At 38.3% G+C, this 20,153-nt stretch overlaps 1 long non-coding RNA gene across 1 annotated transcript; it reads left to right on the top strand.

Annotated features, from left to right (window-relative positions):
* The first annotated feature begins 34 nt into the window (after window positions 1–34).
* On the top strand, window positions 35–9,271 carry LOC122450464. Its single transcript, XR_006272125.1, has 3 exons — window positions 35–69; window positions 4,511–4,513; window positions 9,139–9,271. It is a non-coding gene; the product is annotated as an uncharacterized LOC122450464 (long non-coding RNA).
* The last annotated feature ends 10,882 nt before the right edge of the window (window positions 9,272–20,153 follow it).

Here is a 20,153-nt window from a genome sequence, read left to right as displayed (position 1 = left end):
TTGTGACCCCATGCACTGAAGCCTGACAGGCTCCTCTGTCCATGGGATTTTCCAGGCAAGAATACTAGAGTGGGTTGCCATTTCCTTCTCCATAGGACCTTCCCAACCCAGGGATTGAACCTGGGTCTCCTGCACTGCTGGCACAAGCTTTACCATCTGAGCCACCAGGGAAACCCTATCTGATATATAATTTGCAATATTTTCTCGCATTCTGTGGTTAATTATTTCACTTTCTTGACATTGAAGAACAACAGTTTTTAATTTTGATGAAATCTGATCTATCTATTATTTATCTGGTGGCATGTCTTAGAAATCACTTGCTAATGCAAGGTAACAAAACCTTATACTCATGTTTTCTTCTAAGAGTTCTACAGTTTAAGCTTTTACATTTAGTTTTCTGATTCATTTTCAGTTAATATTTTTACATGGTGTGAAGTGAGGGGAACAAATTCCCTCTTTTACATATAGATATCTTGTCCTCGTGACATTTGTTGCAAAGATTATTATTTTCCCTATTGAGTTGCTTCAGTATTCTTTTTGAAATCAAATGACTATTAATATAAGGGTTTATTTCTGTACTGCCAACTTGATTTCATTAATCTATATTGCCATCTTCATGCCAGTACCACACTGTCTTGATTACTGTAGCTTTGTAGTAATTTTTGAAATCAAGAATTGTGTGTCCTCCAACTTTGATATTTTTAAAGATTATTTTTGCTACTCTGAATCCCTTGGTATTCCATATGAATTTTAGGATCAAAAGAAAAGCTGCTGATATTTTGAAAGGGATGGCACTGGATCTGCAGATCAGTTTGGGGTACACTGCCATCTTAACAATGTGAAGTTTTCTAACCTGTGACCATGTCTTTACATTTATTTAGGTCTTCTTTAATTTTTTCAAAAATTTTTAATAATTAAAAGATTATTTTTTAATATTTTATTTGTTTGATGCTATTAAAATGGTATTGTTTTCTCAATCTTATTTGCTGATGGTTGTTTGCTGGTGTACCTAGATACAACTGATATTTGTATATTGATCTGCTATTTTGTAATTTCAGTGACAATTTATTTATTAGTTTTATAATGGTTTTAATGGAGTCTTGGGATTTCCTATGTACAAGATTATGTCAACTACAAATAGAAGTAGTTTTACTTCTTGCTTTCCAATCTGGATGACTTTTCTTCTTTTCTTTCGTCTTCTTTTCTTTTGTCTAACTGCACTGACTAGACTCTCCAGCACAACACTGAATAGAATGGCAAGAGCAAACAACCTTGTCTTGTTCCTGATCTTAGAGGAAAGCTCTGAAAGTTTTGCCATCAAGTATGATGCTAGCAGTAGTGTTTTCACATATACCCTTTATCAGATTGAGGAAGTTGCCTTCTATTCTTAGTTTGTTAAATGTTTTTATCAGCAATATTGAGATGATCATGTGATTTTTTAAACTTTATTAATGTGGCATATTATTTGCTTGATTTTTGTATGTCAAACCAACCTTTCATTCTTGGGGTAAGTGCCATTTGGCCATGGTGTATATCCTTTTTTATATGTTGCTAAATATGGTTTATAAATGCACAAATACACAGCTATTATTTTGCTGAGGATTTTTGTGACTATATTCACAAAGGATGTCCATCTGTAGTTTTGTTCTGTCTTTTCCTTTGTGAGGCCTTTGTCTGGCTTTTTTTGGCTGAGCTGTGTGGCTTGCAGGAGCTTAGTTCCCTGACCAGGAATTTAACCTGCTCCCTCAGCAGTGAGAGTGCAAGGTGTTAAACACTGGACCACCAGGAAATCCTCTCTTTATCTGCTTTTGGTATTAGGATCACAGTGGCCTCACAGAATTAGGCAGTAAGTTTTCCCTCCTGTTCCATTTTTTTTTGAAGTTTGGAAAGACCATACTAGTAATGCAACTTAAGACCAAGAAAATTAAAGACTGTTTCCTGCTGAATAATTCTATTCTTCTAGTTTATAAGAATATGAAATATGATATGAAAGACTATTATGAACAAGGTACTAAATATTTAAAAGACAAAAATCAAGCCAACAAGTTTTGTCCTGGATTAAGCTTACTCCCTCCTAAAATTCCTAAAGATAATTTACTTAAGCTATATCACAAACTTATTTTTATTTATTTATTTTTCAGATTTTTAAATTAATTAATTAATTTTTTTTCATTTATTTTTATTAATTGGAGGCTAATTACTTTACAATATTGTAGTGGTTTTTGCCATACATTGACATGAATCAGCCATGGATTTACATGTGTTCCCCATCCTGATCCCCCCATCACAGTTATTTAATTCCATATTTTTTAAATTAATTTCTTTATTTGTTTTACTTTAAAACATTGTGTTGGTTTTGCCATACATTGACTTGAATCTGCCATGGGTGTACACATGTTCCCCATCCTGAACCCCCCTCCCACCTCCCTCCCCATCCCATCCCTCTGGGTCATCCCAGTGCACCAGCCCTGAGCACCCTGTATCATGCATCGAATCTGGACTGGCGATTCGTTTCACATATGATAATTTACATATTTCAATGCCATTCTCCCATATCATCCCCCCCTCGCCCTCTCCCACAGAGTGCAAAAGACTATTCAATACATCTGTGTCTCTTTTGCTGTCTCACATACAGGGTTATCGTTACCATCTTTCTAAATTCCATATATATGCATTAGTATACTGTACTGGTGTTTTTCTTTCTGGCTTACTTCACTCTGTATAATAGGCTCTGGTTTCATCCACCTCATTAGAAATGATTCAAATGTATTCTTTTTAATAGCTGAATAATACTCCATTGTGTATCTATACCACAGCTTTCTAATCCATTCATCTGCTGATGGACCTCTAGGTTGCTTCCATGTCCTGTCTATTATAAACAGTGCTGCGATGAACATTGGGGTGCACGTGACTCTTTCAGATCTGGTTTCCTTGGTGTGTATGCCCAGAAGTGGTATTGCTGGGTTATATGGCAGTTCTATTTCCAGTTTTTTAAGAAATCTCCACACTGTTCTCCATAGCGGCTGTACTAGTTTGCATTCCCACCAACAGTGTAAGAGGGTTCCCTTTTCTCCACACCCTGGATATATGGATTTCTTAAAGTAGTTTTGTGTTAGTACTCCTGGGTAATGTGATTCCTGAGTTTCTCTCTTCTCAAGGATGTTAATATGCTTCCTTATATGTGTTGTACTCTTGTCTCACATTTTAATTTTCTAGAGATTATTGTATTATATTTCAGGCATGAATGTTGCTGTGGAAGAGTCAAAGGATAATCCAAATTCCCTGCCCCTGTTTTTTTCTGTGTGGATGCTTGAAGAACATTCTTTAATCTTGAAGTTCAATTTAATTTGATATATTTCATCTCAAGTAAATCACTTTAGAATGATAAAAATCAGCTCTTTATTTTACAGATTCAGTTTCTTTTAATTTTTTTTTCTGCTGCATTTTTTGTTACCTCTATTTCAGTCTTTTCATTTTTTAAATTTTTGTTGAAGTATAGTTGATTTACAATGTTGTGTTACTCTCAGCTGTGCAACAAAGTGAATCAGTTATACATATACATTTATTCACTGTCTGCCTTTTTTTCTTTTGGTTTCACTGAACGTCATGTGGGATCTTAGTTCCCCGACCAGGGATTGAACCTGTACCCCTTCCATTGAAAGAGCAGTCTTAACCACTGTATGACCAGGGAAATCCTCTTTGCTGCAATTTTTTCAAGCTCACTCTTATGCAGATAATAATTAGTCTCATGTTGAATAAAGTTTGTTTCCTGTAATGACTAAATTCTAATTGTTTTCATTTTTGTTTTTTCTCTTATAAGTGATTAATTAGGCTTTTTTGTGTTAGAAATCCTTTTTCAGTTGTGTGCATTTTATTTCTTCCTATTTTATGTTAATTTATTAGAGACAGTTAGTGTTATTTTGACCCTTGAATTGTTTTCATAACTCTGCAATTTCCCTCCATCTCTTGTTGCATCTTATCTGATTTTTGAGTTCTTGCTTTGTTTAATTGAGACTATTAAAAGTTCCTTAGGTATACTTATGAACATGTTTATTCTGCAAAGTATTGAAACAGTTACAGATGTTTCTTTTTTAACACCTCTCACACACTTCTACTTGAATATTCATTGGAAGGACTGACGCTGAAGCTGAAACTCCAATACTTTGGCCACCTGATGTGAAGAACTGACTCATCGGAAAAGACTCTGATGCTGGGAAAGATTGAAGGTGGAAGGAGAAGGGGACAACAGAGGATGATATGGTTGGATGGCATCACCGACTCAATGGACATGAGTTTGAGTAGACGTTGGGAGTTGGTCATTGACAGGGAGGCCTGGCATGATGCAATCCATGGGGTCACAGAATCGGACATGACTAAGCGACTGAACTGAACATACATCTATTATGTTACTAGTATCTAGATCTTTCAAGGCTATTTCTGCAGCTTAACTATGTCATTGAGGACCTAAGCTATTCCTATCTTTTGTTCTGCCATACCTCAAAATCACAAGATGGTTGCCACAGCTCCAAGATTCAAGTTTATACACACCAGCATCCCAGCAAGCAAGGATAGGGAAGGAACTAAGAGGGAGCTAATTTTTATTGTGCTTTGTTTTTTTCAGAAAGGAAAGTTTTCCTCAGAACCTCTCTTCCTTCCACCCCAAACTCTAAATAGACTTCTCCTTTCATATTGCCAGAACATATGCTCTTCTCTAAATAAGTCACTGAAAAAGGAGAACTGGATTGTCATGACTCATCTAAGACAATGACTCTCTACTGAGGCTGATTTTGCCCTTCAAGGGACATTTGACAATATTTGTGAACATTTTTGGTTGATACAACTTCAAACCAAAACCAATATTGGCAAGGATAAAGGGAAGAACAGCAGTTGAGCATATACACTACCAACCTATACACCACTGACTAGTGGGAAGAAACCCATTTTCAGCTAGAACACTAAAGAATAATTTATTTTTCTCAACAAGAGGATTGTTAAATTATCCTTCCATTGCCATACAAATGACAAAACAGAACTCCAAGAGAATGTATGGGTCCTAGATATACAGAGAGTAATGCTTCAACATCAAAGTCAGAAAAAGAAAAAAGCAATTGGGGTTTAACAAGTGAAAAAAATACTTCTGTAGAGTATGAGAATACACCTATGAAAATAAACTAATCAAAACAGTCCTTAATGTGAACTTTGTAAATTATTTTATGAATAAAAGTAAAAGTAAAATAGAGAATAAATTAGAGAAAAATGATATCTGTAGTAGACCGAATAATAAATCCTTAAAGATACTCATGTCTTGACTCCTGGAATCTGTAAATGTTATCATACATGCAAAATTTGTTTTTAAAATATGAATAAGTTCTTAAGAAATAGGGAAATTATTTTTTGATTATCCTGTTAGACTCAATGTAATCACAAAAGTTCTTAGAAAAGGAAGGCAGGAGAGTCAGAGTCAGAATAAGAAATATGACAATGGAAGCAGAGTTGAAGTGATGCCATCACCAAGGAATGCAGACAGCCTCCCCAAACTAGAAAAGGCAAGAAAATAGATTCTCCTCTGGAACCTCCAGAAGGAAATAGCCCTGCTGACAGGCATTTTAGACTTGATTTCCAGAACTGTAAGATAATAAATTTAAGGTTTTTAAACTACTAAGTTTGGGCTTCCCAGGTGGTGCAATGGTAAAGAATCTGCCTGCAAATGCAGGAGACACAAGAGACACAGGTTCGACTCTGGACCCAGAAGACCCTTGAGTAGGAAATGGCAATCCACTCCATTATTCTTGCTTGGTAAATTTCATGGAGAGAGGAACCTGGTGGACTATTGTCTATAGGGTTTCAAAGAGTTGGACATGACTGAACCATCATGCACAGCCACAACAAGTTTGGAATAATTTGCTACAGCAGCATTAGAGTATCCAAGTACAGTCTTACATAGAAAAAGAACAGCCCGAGACAAAACAAAAATCATCTACAGGACTTGGACAAGGCAAAGACAAGAGAAATCAAAATTGGATCAAAACAGAGGCGATACCTAGTTAAACACTAATTGGTTTCATCATTTTTCATAGTAAGAAGGAAATTGAACATTTCTTTGGGAATTCACTGTGTATTTGTTACAGTTTGATATATGTACTACTAGTCAAGATTCTTTAGAGGAACAGAACCAATTAGAGATTTTATATATGTGAGATGTCTCTGTATGTGTGTTTTAAGAAATCATCCCACACAATTGGGAGGTCCGGCAAGTCTGAAATCTGTAGGGCTGCCTGGCAGTCTGGGAATTCAGGATGATGTTGCAGGAGTGAGAATTCTGGAGGTCAGCAGGCTACAAACTTAGGTAGGGCTTCAATGTTGCAGATGTGAGAATTTCCTCTTCAGAAACCTCAGTCGTTACTCTGAAGGCCTTGAACTGATTGAATGAGGCCCAGTCACATTATGCAGGTACTCTGCTTTATTCAAACTATACTAAATTAAATGTTAATCACATGTTAAAAAACAAAACAAAACCCTTACAGAACACACCTAGTCTGTTCTTTGACCAAGCGACTAGGCACATAATCTAACCAAGTGGCACAGAAAATTAACCATCACAATGTACACATGTACATTTAACTCTATAGTAGAATACACTGTTTAATTAACAACAGTTCCTTTGTTGTGTTCATCAACTTCACTTACTAGTGTTTAGATAAAGATTATTTATTTATGGCTGCACGGGGTCTTTGTTGTTGCACACAGTCTGTCTCTAGTTGTGGTGATCAAGGGCTTCTCTTCATTGCAGTGTGTGGCCTTCTTACTGTGGTGGCTTCTCTTGTTTCAGAGCACAGGCCCTAGAGCATGTAAGATTCAGTAGTTGTGGCGCCTGGGCTTAGTCATTGTGTGTATGGGCCTAGTTGTCCTTCAGTATGTGGAACCTTTCTGTACTACGGATCAAACATGTGTGCCCTGCATTGGCATAGGGATTCCTAACCACTAGACCACCAGGGAAGTCCTAGATAAAGTTTTTTAATCTGGAATCCATGGACCTAAAGATTCTTAATCAGGAATCCATGGATCTCTAGAGGGTCTCCCATCTTCAGGTGTGGGGAGGAGGTTCATGAAACATTCTAATTATATACAACATTTTGAGTTGATGTATGTTTTTGCATCTTTCTGGGTGATGGGTCCACAATTTTCACTACATGCTCAGAAGACTGAAAGAGTATGAGATGGCCAAGAAAGGTCAAGGAGTCATCATAAACAGACATCAAAGTTGAGTGGACCACTTTTGACATTTGAAGACTAGGTTCTAACTTTTGAACAAGCAGCACCCTTACCAACTGCCCTGGCAGTTACTCATTATACAAAGTCCTCATCAACTGCAAATAACAGATTAAATATAAATCTTACTCTGATATGATATTACATAGAGAAGGAAATGGAACAGTCCCATAGTTCAGCCCAAAATGAGTCTTTTAGAAGCAATTCTGGAGTCATCATAATTTTATAGATGAGCTATAAATGACTTAATGTCAATACATGGTGGTGGAGTAAGAAGCAATGTGGAGCCTTCCACAGTTTTAGAAATGAAAAGGAATACTGCTCTTTGAATCCTAAACTTATCAACTCAGCATATGTAAGAAGCCAGCAAAATGTCTCCTAGGCTCTACAAACAACTATGTAGTTAAAGTGAATAAATCAATTAATAGGGGAAACTAGTATTTTAAAACAATTCGGACTACAAGTCAGCTGCACAAGGGAACTTATAGGGTGATGGAAATATTCTATATGATACTGTATTTATAGACAGATGACTTATGCCTTTGTCACAACCCATAGAATTACACATCACAAGTAGCGAATTTCTATATGCAAATTTAAAAAATATCAACCAGGATGTGCAGAAATCTCAGGATGGAATGCAGACAATGATGAATGAACCTAATATTACAAATGTACACTATAACTTGACAGAAGGAAGTGGAAAAAACAGGAGCTGACTTAAGTGACTTTGGAAAAACATATTTTGACAGGATACTTCAAGGCTAAAGACAAAAAGAACTAGTTAATATGAGTTAACATTTCTGAAATTACTTTATATACATAGAAGGGTAGAATAAGGTCTTCTTTGGTGGCTCAGACAGTAAAAAAAAATTCGCCTGCAATGAAGGAGACCTGGGTTCGATCCCTGGGTCAGAAGGGAATGGCTACCTACTCCACTATTCTTGCCTGGATAATTCCACGGACAGAGTGGCCTACAGTCCATGGAGTCACAAACAGCTGGAAACCACTGAGTGACTATAACATACACAGGGTAGAATAATTGAATGGTATAGATAATAGGAGCCAGATTTCTAACTCTCAGAGAATAAAGTTAAAAATTAATTAAGGAGAAAAGGCTAGAATTAATCTTGTAGTGCTGTATTAGAGTTAGGGATGTATGAACTCAGGTTTGTTGTAAGACATATGCACACAGATACAGAAACATGTATGTGTGTGTTTACATGGATTAATGTCTATGTGTACACACCCTCACAGACACACATAAACACACACATTTGCTAGTTCTGTTCACTGAGTGGGCTGAGAAATGGTGGCAACTCAGCAGCAATAAGCACACTCAGGACTCAGATATTGGTTCCTAAATATAATTCTCCAATAAAAGGACACAGGAGGTAACCTGAAATAACCCTCAGGTAACCTGAAATAACTTTCAGAACTAGAAAAGTCTGACCAAAGCTGCAATTATTTCATCAACAAAATAACAACAAAATAACGATTATTCTCTTATAATACATAGAATAAAATAAATATCCATGAACTTATGCTGATATAAAGAAACCACTGAATAAATAAGTAGATATGTCAATGTGAAAGAAAGAATAAATTTTTCTTACAAAAGAAAAGATTATACATCATGATCAGTGGACTTTATTCTAGGGATGCAAGGGTTCTTCAATATTTGCAAATCAATCAATGTGATACACCATAGTAACAAATTGAAAGATAAAAGCCATATGATTATTTCAATAGATGCAGAGAAAGCCTCTGACAAAATTCAGCACCCATTTATGGTAAAAACTCTCCAGAAAGTGGGCATGGAAGGAACATACCTCAACATAATAAAAACCATCTACAATAAACCCACAGGAAACATTATCCTCAAAGGCGAAAAATTGAAAGCATTTCCTCTAAAATCAGGAACAAGAAAAGGGTGCCCACTCTCACCACTACTATTCAACATAGTTTTGGAAGTCCTAGCCACAGCAATCAAAGAAGAAAAAGAAATAAAAGGAATCCAGATTTGAAAAGAAGAAGTAAAACTCACTGTTTGCAGATGACATGATTCTCTACATAGAAAACCCTAAACACACAACAAGAAATTTACTAGAGATAATCAGTGAACATAGTAAAGTTTCAGGATATAAAATTAATACACAGAAATCCCTTGCATTCCTATACACTAACAATGAGAAAACAGAAAGAGAAATCAAGGAAACAATCCCATTAACCATTGCAACAAAAAGAATAAAATACATAAGAATAGATTTACCTAAAGAAACAAAAGATCCATATATAGAAAACTATAAAACAGTGATGAAAGAAATCAAAGATGACACAAATAGATGGAGAAATATACCATGTTCATGGATTGGGAGAATCAATATAGTGAAAATGAGTGTACTACCCAAAGCAATCTATAGATTCAATGCAATCCCCATCAAGCTACCAATGGTATTTTTCACAAAACTAGAAAATATAATTTCACAATTTGTATGGAAACACAAAAAAACCTCAAATGGCCAAAGCAATCTTGAGAAAGAAGAATGGAACTGGAGGAATCAACCTGCCTGACTTCAGACTATACTACAAAGCTACCAGTCATCAAGACAGTATGGTACTGGCACAAAGATGGAAATATAGATCAGTGGAACAAAACAGAAAGCCCAGAGATAAAGCCATGCACCTATGGACACCTTATGTTTGAAAAAGGAGGCAAAAATATACAAAGGAGAAAAGAAAATCTCTTTAACAAGTGGTGCTGGGAAAACTGGTCAACTACCTGTAAAGGAATGAAACTAGAACACTTTCTAACACCATACACAAAAATAAACTCAAAATGGATTAAAGATCTAAATGTAAGATCAGAAACTATAAACTCTTTGAGGAAAACATAGGCAGAACACTCTCTGACATAAATCACAGCAAGATCCTCTATGACCCATGCCCCAGAGTAATGGAAATAAAAACAAAAATAAACAAATGGGACCTAATTAAACTTCAAAGCTTTTGCACAATGAAGGAAACTATAAGCAAGGTGAAAAGGCAGCCTTCAGAATGGGAGAAAATAGTAGCAAACCAAAATATACAAGTAGCTCATGCAGCTCAATAACAGAAAAATAAATGACCCAATCAAAACATGGGCCAAAGAAACAAACAGACATTTCTCCAAAGAAGACATACAGATGGTTAACAAACACATGAAAAGATGCTCAACATCACTCATTATCAGAGAAATGCAAATCAAAACCTCAATGAGGTACCATCTCACGCTGGTCAGAATGGCTGCCATCAAAAAGTCTACAAACAATAAATGCTGGAGAGGGTGTGGAGAAAAGGGAACCCTCTTACACTGTTGGTGGGAATGCAAACTAGTACAGCCACTATGGAGAACAGTGTGGAGATTCCTTAAGAAACTAGAAACAGAACTGCCATACAACTCAGCAATCCCACTGCAGGGCATACACACTGAGGAAACCAGAATTGAAAGAGACATGTGTACCCCAGTGTTCATCGCAGCACTGTTTACAACATCTAGGACATGGAATCAACCTACCTATCCATCAGCAGACGAATTGATAAGGAAGTTGTGGTATAGATACCCAATGGAATGTTACTCAGTGGTACATATACACAATTGAATGTTACTCAGCTATAAAAAAAAGTGCATTTGAGTCAGTTCTAATGAGGTGGATGAAACTGGAGCCTATTATACAGAGTGAAGTAAGTCAGAAAGAAAAACACTAATGTGGTATATTAATGCATATATATGGAATTTAGAAAGATGGTAATGACAACCCTATATGCAAGAGAGCAAAAGAGACCCAGATGTAAAGAACAGACTTTTGGACTCTGTGAGAGAAGGCAAGGGTGGGATGATTTGAGAGAATAGCTTTGAAACATTTATATTACTATATGTGAAATAAATGACCAGTCCAATTTCGATGCATGAAGCAGGGCACTCAAAGCCAGTGCACTGGGACAACCAAGAGGGATGGGATGGGAGGGAGGTGGGAGGAGGGAATCATGACGGGGGATACATGTGCACCCACAGCTGATTCACGTCAATGTTTGGCAAAACCCACCACAGTATTGTAAAGAATTAGACTACAATTAAAATAAATAAATTAATTTAAAAAAGAATTCAAAACAGTATTTGTAGATACTTCTTCCTCCAGGGGAGAGAGATAATTCCCATCTCCTTGAGTGTGGGCTGGATTTAGTGGCTTGCTTCCAAAGAACAGAGTATGGGAAAGAAAAATGGTAACTTTACAGTGGAGAAAGCTGGCAGGTACTACCTTGACCAAGTGGATAAGGTTAACATAATCAGTAGCAAATCATTTTGATATCATATATCCCCTGATAAATGGTGTGAGGAAAATTCACCTTACTTCTGTGGTAATTTCCCCCCAAACTCATAACTCTTGTGTAATCATGAGAAAAACCCAAACTGAAGGATATTTGACAAAGTATCTGACCAGTACTCTTCAAAACTCTCAAAGTCATAAAGAACAAAGAGACTTCAGTTCAGTTCAGTTCAATCACTTAGTCATGTCCAACTGTTTGCAACCCCATGGCGGACCGCAGCACACCAGGCCTCCCTGTCCATCACCAACTCCCGGAGTTTACCCAAACTGAAAGACTTAGAAACTGTCAAAGATTGGAGGGGAAATGGTAATGGAAATGTGATAACTAAATGCAAATATGGGATACCAGCTTGGACTAGGAATAGAAAAATGACATCAGTGGAAAGTTTTGGTAACTGTACTGTTTGTGTAAAAGATATTACACACAGTAGGGGAAACTGGGTGAAGCATACATGATGTGTTTGTGCATTTACTGTTGTCCCAGAAGTCTCTTATGTTGTCTTCATTTTTTTTTTTTTTCTTTTTTCTATATTGCTTTGTGACAGTGATTTCCACCATTCTGTCCTGCAGGTCATTTATCTGTTGTCTCAGTTATTTATTACTGATTCCTTCTGGTGTATTATTTATCTATCTGTTTGTTTCTTAGTTCTGCTGCTGCTGCTGCTGCTAAGTCGCATCAGTCATGTCCGACTCTGTGCGACCCCATAGACGGCAGCCCACCAGGCTCCGCTGTTCCTGGGATTCTCCAGGCAAGAACACTGGAGTGGTTTGCCATTTCCTTCTCCAACGCATGAAAGTGAAAAGTGAAAGTGAAGTCACTCAGTCATGTTGGACTCTTCGTGACCCCATGGACTGCAGCCCAACAGGCCCTTCCGTTCATGGGATTTTCCAGGCAAGAATACTGGAGTGGGGTGACCATTGCCTTCTCTGTTAGTTCTTTTAGGGCTTTGGTAAACATTTCTTGCATCTTCTCCATTGTATTCCCAAGACCCTGGATCATCTTCACTATCATTATTCTGAATTATTTTTCTGGAAGGTTGCCTATCTCTACTTCATTTAATTGTTTTTCTGGGGTTTTATCTTTTCCTTTCATCTGGGACATAACTTTCTGCTTTTTCATCCTGATTTGCTTTCTGTAATGGACAGGGAGGCCTGGCGTGCTGTAGTCCATGTGGTCGCAAAGAGACATGACTGAGCAAATGAACTGAACTGAACTGAATGTGCTTTTTGTTCTAGCTGATGTGGGATTGTGGTTCTTCTTGCTTCTTCTTTAATCTGATGGAGGAGGTTAAGAGGCTTGTGTAGGCTTCCTGATGTGAGATACTGGCAGTGGGGAAAACTGGGTCTTGCTCTGGTGGGCAGGGCCTTGCTCAGTAAAACTTTAATCCAATTATCTCATATAGACTTTTCTTAATCCTGTGTCTGTCACTCCCCCAATATCAGGGTTTTTTCCAGCGAGTCAGGACTTCCATGGTGGCTCAGACAGTAAAGAGTCCACCTGCAGTGTGGGAAATCCAGGTTCGACCCCTGGATCAGGAAGCTTGAAGGCAGAAGGAGAAGAGAGGGATAGAAGATGAGATAGTGGGATTGTATTACCCATTCAATGGACATGAACTTGGGCAAACTCCAGGGGATGGTGGCGGACAGGGAGGCCTGGCATACCACAGTCCATGGGGTCGCAAAGAGCCAGATACAACTTGGCAACTGAACACACACACATCTGTCATTTGCTGGCTTTGTGACCACAGGGAGGTAATTTATATCCCCACAGCTCAGTGTACTTGTGTGACTTTGGAAAAGTTGCATAACCTCTCTGTCCTTGGAAGCATTCTTATTTGAATTTCTGTCACAGCACTTCTCATTGAAGAAGGACCCTCTAGCCAAAAACTTTAAGATAGTTTATTCAGCCTACAGAAACTGTGGTTCTGGGAAAGGAATGCAGTGAAAAGGGCACATGAACATACTGTCACTAGAAAAATACATCCCCTGTATAAACCAATCATGCAGCTTTCAAGCTAATTGCACCAACACAGAAAATTCTGTTATTGAGTCTCTCACTGAGAATCTGTTCATTATAGGGTCCAAAGTTTACTTTCTGGACTAGTAAGCCTCACATTCAGACCTTACAATCTGATGGGTTCCCTCCCCAAGTCCTCCCCCACCTCCTCAACACCCCTTTATCCACTTTGTTGTTCCAGCCTATTAGGCTTCCCAATAGCCCGCTCTCCCAGCAATAAGTCCAGTAACAACCATACTTGCTACATATAAGATATCCCTGATATCTTGGCATCCCTTTTACTCTCTTGAATAACATGAATACCACTTTACAAAGGGAGATTCCCTCAGCCCCCTTGATGTTTTTATTAAGTAAAAGTTGTGGCTATATACTGGAAAAGTTGGGGCATAACACCAATAAACAATGACTCTAGATTCCAGGCTCTATCTGGTTCCTACTGTGTTGAAAGAAAAGAACTCGAGTTTCTCTCTCCTGCATAATTTTTCTTTCATCTCTGTATACATTACCTGTGCTTTTCCTTACCATTCTATGTTTGAAGGTCTGTGTAACCTGACTTGCCACTTCTCAGAGATGAAGAGAGAAGTACACATGTCATTCATATTTCAGGTATGAGGTCCTTTCCCCTTCTCAATTTTTTACCCATCCTAAAATTTTGCTATGTACCTCAAGTTCTGGCCAACAAGACTCTAACCTGGTTGTAAATTTCTAGTAACTATTGTAACCAAGAACTTTTCTTTACCACTCAAAGTTTGCCAAACTCTATACTAAAAATAGAAATATGTTAGTGAGCCAGGCAGAGGTAAGCAGAACATCTTCTTATGTAAGCTAAAATGAAAAATAAAGTTGCTAAATATTTGTTTCCTCTTTATTATTCAAACTTTCTTACATATAATTTTGTGTGTGTGATTATTACAGTAAATAAACTTAACATCAAGAAATGGACAGTTTCAAGAAATGGCAGGCTACAGTCCATGGATCACAGAGTTGGACATGACTGAGTGACTAACATTTCCACACTTTCTGTATATGTACATATTTTTAAAACACATCTATAGAAGCTCTCACATTTTCTTCCCACAGATGCCTGGGCTGCTAGAGCCTTGCTTTCCATAACCGTGCTCAGGGATACAAAAATCTAATGGCTGACTTCTATGAAATGTACATTTTCAGTTTTACCGCAAACCATGAAACTGCTTTTCAAAATGCAATGTGCTAATCTGCAAGCAGTTTATGAAGGAGCTCCTATTTCTTCACATTCTTTCTAAACTCCATATTGTGGAGTTTACACCTGCCAGCCTGTGGATTGATCTCTCCCCTCAGGGATCAGATTCCTGCTCTGACTGTCTCATTAGATAAGGAAGCCCCCTATTTTCACCTTAGCACTAGATCTTTGATTGTTTAATGTCCCTGAAAATAAGATTACTCCACAGAAGTAAAATAAAAGTTTCAATAGTGGGCCAGTTGTTGTTGTTCAGTTGCTAAGTTGTGTCCACCTCCTTGAAACCCCATGGGCTGTAGTCTGCCAGGCTCCTCAGTCCTTGGGGCTTTCCAGGAAAGAATACTGGAGTGGGTTGCCATTTCCTTCTGCAGGGGATCTTCTCAGACCGGGAATCAAACCCATGTCTCCTGTATTGCCAGGAACATTCTTTACCACTGAGCCACGAGGGAAGCCCGGGACAGTAATAAATGTGAATTTAATAATATATTCTTTTCTGATCCTTCATGAGTCTTTAAAACATAATAAAATAATGTTAAGACATTGTCACCAGGAGCCATTACACACTACTGCCTACTATCTGGCACCTAAATAAGTCTTCAGTAAATATTTGGTGAATGAACAGAAGGAAATGTCAATAATATGTAGCCATGTACAAATACAACTAGGTATCTCTCTTCATCCCTCTCTTTTTGTTGCTTCCCTGACCAGAGTTACCAAGTCCCGTTAGTTCTACTTCTGAGATATCTTTTGTGGCCCTTTCTTCTTAATGATTCCCACTAACGTGACCCAGGTTATAGCCATCTGAATCTCTCTTCCTTTCCCATTTTCTCATCCCAAAACGGACAATATGTCAGTTATTCTTTCATGTTTGTATGGCATCATACATGTTTATCTTCTGCCTGGAAAATATTCATCTGACAATATTCTTACTTATCCTTTAGGATTCAAGTCAAATTTTACCTCCTCTGTGAAGATTTTCTTGACTTCTGGGCAGTTTGTCCTCTGTGCTCCCACAGATGTTTTAATGACTCTTCTAATTGGTTTGTTCTGCTTGTTCGCTAAGTTGTGTTGGATCTTTGCAACTCCATGCACTGCAGCATGCCAGGCTTCCCTGTTCTTCACTATCTCCCAGAGTTTGCTCAAACTCATGTCTCATTGAGTCGGTGATGCCATCCAACCATCTCATCCTCTGTCGCCCCCTTCTCCTCCTGCCCTCGATCTTTCCCAGCGTCAGGGTCTTTTCCAATGAGTTGACTCTTTGTATTATGTGGCCAAAGTATTGGTGCTTCAGTTTCAGCATCAGTCCTTCCAATGAGTATTCAGGGTTGAGTTCTATAAGGATTGATTGGTAAAGATCTCCTTGCTTCCCAAGGGACTCTCAGGAGTCTTCTCTAGCACCACAGTTTGAAAGCATCAATTCTTTGGTGCTCAGCCTTCTTTATGGTCCAACTCTCACACCCGTACATGACTACTGGAAAAATCATAGCTTTGACTATACGGATCTTTGTCGGCAAAGTGATGTCTCTGCTTTTTAGTATGCTGTCTAGGTTGGTCATTTCTTTTCTTCCAAGGAGCAAGCATCCTTTAATTTCAAGGCTGCAATCACCATCTGCAGTGATTTTGGAGCCCAAGAAAATAAAATCTGCTACTATTTCCACTTTTCCCCCAACTGCTTGCCATGAAGTGATGGGACTGGATGCTATGATCTTAGTTTTTTTGAATGTTGAGTTTCAAGCCAGCTTTTTCACTCTCTTCTTTCACCTTCATCAAGATGCTCTTTAGTTCCTCTTCACTTTTTGCCATTAGGGTGGTATTATCTGCCTATTTGAGGTTATTGATATTTCTCTCAGCAATCTTATTCCAACTTATGATTATCCCACCCAGCATGATGTACTTTGCATATAAGTTAAATAACCAGGATGAAAATATATGGCCTTGTTGTACTCCTCTCCCAATTTTTTTTTTCCTCTCCCAATTTTGAACCAGTCTGTTGTTGCATGTCTGGTTCTAACTGTTGCTTCTTGACCTGCATATGGATTTCTCAGGAGGTAGGTAAAGTGGTCTGGTATTCCCATCTCTTTAAGCATTTTCCACAGTTTGTTATGATCCACACAAAGGCTTTAGCATAGTTGATGAAGTAAAAGTAGATGTTTTTCTGGAATTCCCTTGCTTTCTCTATGATCCAATGGATGTTGGTAATTTGATCTCTGGTTCCTCTGCCTTTTCTAAATCCAGCTTATACATCTGGAAATTCCCAGTTCATGTGCCATTGAAGCCTAGCTTGAAGGATTTTGAGAATTATTTTGCTAGCATGTGCAGTTGTATGGTAGCTTTGAGTTCGATTCCTAGGTAGGGAAGAACCCCTGGAGAAGGGAATAGCTAGCTACCCATTCTAGTAATTCTTATCTAGAGAATCCAGGGGCAGAGAAGCCTGGTGGGCTACAGTCCACAAGGTTGCAAAGAGTTGGACATTACTGAGTGACTTCTTGTTCAGTTCAGTTCAGTTCAGTCACTCAGTCGTGTCCGACTCTTTGCGACCCCATGAATCGCAGCACGCCAGGCCTCCCTGTCCCTCACAAACTCCCGGAGTTTACTCAAACTCATGCCCATCGAGTTGGTGATGCCATCCAGCCATCTCATCCTCTGTCGTCCCCTCTCCTCCTGCCCCCAATCCCTCCCAGCATCAGTGTCTTTTCCAATGAGTCAACTCTTCACATCAGGTGGCCAAAGTATTGGAGTTTCAGCTTCAGCATCAGTCCTTTCAATGAACACCCAGGACTGATCTCCTTTAGAATGGACTGGTTCGATCTCCTTGCAGTCCCAGGGACTCTCAGGAGTCTTCTCCAACACCACAGTTCGGAAGCATCAATTCTTCAGTGCTCAGCTTTCTTCACAGTCCAACTCTCACATCCATACATGACCACTGGAAAAACCATAGCCTTGACTAGACAGACCTTTGCTGGCAAAGTAATGTCTCTGCTTTTTAATATGCTATCTAGGTTGGTCATAACTTTCCTTCCAAGGGGTAAGCATCTTTTAATTTCATGGCTGCAGTCACCATCTGCAGTGATTTTGGAGCCCCCCAGAATAAAGTCTGACACTGTTTCCATTGTTTCCCCATCTATTTCCCATGAGGTGATGAGACCAGATGCCATGATCTTAGTTTTCTGAATGTTGAGCTTTAAGCCAACTTTTTCACTCTCCTCTTTCACTTTCATCAAGAGGCTTTTTAGTTCCTCTTCACTTTCTGCCATAAGGGTGGTGTCACCTGCATATCTGAGGTTATTGATATTTCTCCCGGCAACCTTGATTCCAGCTTGTGCTTCCTCCAGCCCAGTGTTTCTCATGATGTACTCTGCATATAAGTTAAATAAGCAGGGTGAGAATATATAGCCTTGATGTACTCCTTTTCCTATTTGGAACCAGTCTACTGTTCCACATCCTGTTTTAACTGTTGCTTCCTGACCTGCATATAGGTTTCTCAAGACTTCTTGTTGGACTACCTTTAATTGTCCTTATTTTTTTGCCATCTTGATCAATGCTGTCCAATAGAAATATAATACTAGCCACATATAATTTTTCTAGTAGTCATATTAAACATGTAAAGAGAAATAGATTAAAAGAATTTAGATATTTTAATTTAGGCTAATACATCCCAATTATTATCATTTCAATATGCAACATATTTATCAATGAGGTATTTTATCTTATTTCTTGGTACTAAGTCTTCAAAATTCTGCATTTTTTATACTTATAGCATTCTCCAATCTAGACTGGCCACATTTCAAGTGCTCAGTAGCCATATGTGGTTAATGGCTCCCATACTGAACAACTAGTGGACATTTAAAAGGAATCATATCCTATTAACTTTTGTACTCCCAGGTGTTTGTCAGAAATACTTAACAAATGTTTGCTAAATGAATTAATGAATAAATGAAGAATGACAAAAATAGCTGGTGTTGATTGCTTACTAAGTAAAAGGCAATGCGATAAGCGATACATGTAAATTCATTCCGTTCCCTACCAGCAATGTTCAGTTGATATTCAATGGCTACTTAACAGTGATTAAGTAATAATTAGTGTTGGGAAAGCCACTTACTTTCTTAAGAACACAATTTTCCCACTTGTGAAAGGAGATGGGCAAAGTGACTCTTAGACCAGTCCTAAAATAGTGTGGATATAAATAAATGCAGTGTATTTTGAGTTGAGTCATGAAAATAATGAATGGTCAGGTAACTTTAGAAGACTAATGTGCAGTGGAAGGACACACATTTTGGAATTAGGCACACCTTGTTAGAATTCCCAACTTCATTATTCAGATAGTTATATGCTCTTAGGCAATGAAATTAAATTTACTAACCTTCCACTTCTTTGTAAAATGGAGACAATAATACCTACCTTGTTGTGGAGTTTGGAAATAGTATTTCTAAAATGTTTGACATATTTGTATATCTTCAAAAGACAGAGACATTATCGGTTATGAGAAATCTTTCACTCTATTTGCCCCCTTAGGATTTAACAATCTTAAAAATAAGCTTTTACATAGGGCTTACCATGTGCTAGAATGCTTTAAAATGTAATATTAACTCATTCAGCTTGATAGCATTCCTATGACGTAAATGCTGTTACTGCTATTTCCATTTCACCCCCAGGAAACTGAGACAAAAATAACTTGCCCACGGTCACACAGATAGTAAGTGGTAGTGCTTGGATTGTGCCACTTACTAGGTGGTGTAATGCCAGGTGTTCAGTGCCAAAGTCAGGACATACGTCTCTCCTCTCTCTTTTGTGTTTCAGCATTTGCGGGTTTTCGATAGTTGCAATGAGCAGAAGCTACTCTCTAGCCGTGGTGCTTGGGCTTCTCTTGTGGTGGCTTGTCTGGTTGCAGAGCATGGACTCCCAGGTGTGCAGGCTACAGTAACTCTGCAACAGGCTCAGTACTTGGAGTGCATGGGCTTAGTTGCCCTGTGCCATGTGGAATCTTTCTGGACTAGGAATGGAACCTGTGTCCTCTGCATTGGCAAGAAGATTCTTAACCACTGGATCAACAGGGAAGTCTTTTTTTTTTTTTTAAACTATTTTTATTAATTTATTTATGGCTGCATCGGGTCTTTGTTGTCGCATACAGAATCTTTTGTTGCAGCACGTGGGCTTCTCTCTAGTTGTGGCACATAGGCTCAGTAGTTGCAGCTTGAGGCCTTATCTGCTACAAGGCGTGTGGGGTCTTTAAAAGTTCCCAGTGGCGGTTTGCTCACTAAGTCATGGCCGACTCTTGTGACCC

The sequence above is a fragment of the Cervus canadensis genome, chromosome 11 (genome assembly GCF_019320065.1).
Source record: "Cervus canadensis isolate Bull #8, Minnesota chromosome 11, ASM1932006v1, whole genome shotgun sequence".
NCBI classification, from domain to species: domain Eukaryota; kingdom Metazoa; phylum Chordata; class Mammalia; order Artiodactyla; family Cervidae; genus Cervus; species Cervus canadensis.
This window is presented reverse-complemented; position numbering and strand designations above follow the sequence as displayed.